Source organism: Elephantulus edwardii, unplaced genomic scaffold (genome assembly GCF_000299155.1).
Source record: "Elephantulus edwardii isolate Elephantulus edwardi_28Jun2011 unplaced genomic scaffold, EleEdw1.0 scaffold00039, whole genome shotgun sequence".
Classification (NCBI taxonomy): domain Eukaryota; kingdom Metazoa; phylum Chordata; class Mammalia; order Macroscelidea; family Macroscelididae; genus Elephantulus; species Elephantulus edwardii.
The window spans coordinates 21,437,780-21,439,598 of record NW_006399789.1 but is presented as its reverse complement, the minus strand read 5'-3'; the positions used below and the strand labels follow the sequence as shown (position 1 = coordinate 21,439,598).

The 1,819-nt window shown below is 39.6% G+C and overlaps 1 protein-coding gene across 1 annotated transcript in view; it reads right to left on the bottom strand.

Annotated features, from left to right (window-relative positions):
• The window catches only part of THEMIS (thymocyte selection associated), a 329,386-nt gene that overhangs the window by 29,052 nt on the left and 298,515 nt on the right, over positions 1 to 1,819 (bottom strand). The window lies entirely within an intron of this gene.

The following is a 1,819-nucleotide window of genomic DNA, read 5'->3' as shown; positions in this document are numbered from 1 at the left end:
CAGTCAGATCTGATTTGACGGTACACACAAAAAATAATAAAATAAAATAAATTTTAAAAAATTTAAAAAAAGAATGTTTAATTAAAGCCACAGACTTAACTCTCTAATATTAATTATTTATCTAGTGTTCATTCATGATCAGGGATCCTCTGGTGGCTAATCCGTAGGGAGCTATGCTGTTAACTCAAAGACAGCACTTTTCTGGATGTTCCAGTCCACCTGTGGTTGTAAGGGAGAAAGATGAGCAACCTCCTCACACATGATTTGTCGTTGTAGAAACCCACTAGAGGTTTGCATACTATGAGTTATTGGACTGTATGGCAACAACTTCTCTCTCTCTCCCTCCCTCCCTCCCTCCCTCTTTTCCCCTCTTCTCTCTCTCTCTCTCTCAGTCAGAGTAATCAGCTTCATGTGAAGTAGATATGTAGATATTTTCAATCTCAATTACACGTTGTTTTTATATCATTGTGTTGGAATTGACTCATAGCTGATCCTCTGACAGGTTTACAAAGGTGGTTAATCCCACAGGAGATTGTCCATCCTTCTCCTGTGGAGCAGCTGAGGCCTCAAACCATGAGCCGTTGGAATTGCAGCCCAGTTTATTGCAACTTGGCCACCAGAGCTCCCTGTTTTACAGGTGAGGAAACGAAAGCACAAAGGCATGAATTGCTCACTGTGAAATTCTTTCAATTCCATCATTGGCTCTGTCTGTTTGCAAAACCTGCACCTTTACTGCTATGGCTCACTACTTCTCAGAAAGATGTCCCAGTGATTAAGATTCCTGGCTAGTCACAGATTAAGGAGACAATAGAGTAAAAGCTAGAGCTTTAGGGGCTTGTCAGTAAGGAATTGAGCTGCTAAATGAAAGGTGATACCTCTTTTATGGTTCAAATTTACTGAAAGAAACTCTGGCAGAAAGAAAAACAGTCTCCTCCAATGCCATGTGTAGCCTTGGAAAACTAATAGAGGGGAAGTCAGGAGTCAGTTCTAATTCAATATCAGTGGGAATCAAAGGAGAATAAAAAGAGTAGAAGAGACAAGGGAGAAGAGAGGAGAGGAGAGGAGAGGGGAGGGGAGAGGAAGGGAGGAGAGGAGAGTAGAGGGGAGGAGAGGAGAGGAAAAGGTTGAGAACTAGAGAAAAGTTTTCCCCTTTTAATATGGTATATGGTTTTGCTATTACAATTAACATTCTGCTGATGAGAACTCCCATTGGTGAAGGCTGACTAGTAGATTTGCCACGAAGAGCAAGCACTGCAGGAAATAAATTAATCTCTAGAGAAGGAGAGGGGTCAGGCTGTCAGTGTGCACACAACTGCCTAATAGGAAATGATATTGCAAAATTGTTTAAAGAATGAAATGGCTGTGAGTTCTCCTTCCAGCATATTCTTAAACATTTAAACCTTTTGAAAAGAGAAAAACAGGTTACTGTGAAATGAAGAGCAATCCTACATTTTACTTTAGGCTGTCAGTGTTTCTAAACAATAAAGAATTCTCTAACCTGTGAGAGAACGTCTGCTCTTGTCCTTATTTGGTTATACTATGAAAAATCTTTATTGCTGCTGAGTAGATAGATTTACCAGGCATTCTTATTACCAGTCTGAGATTATGCAATATTTTCAATAAAATTTTCTAGTCTGTAGAGTAATCATGAATACTGTGATTAGAATTACACAGTACTTAGAAGTATAATACCTTTTTATGTTGTTGGAGAAGAGTATTGAATGTACCATGGTTTGCCAAAAAAACAAACAGATTCATCCTAGAGAGGGTTAAACCAGGCTACTCCTTGGAGGCAAGGATTCTGGGGCTTCGTCTGACA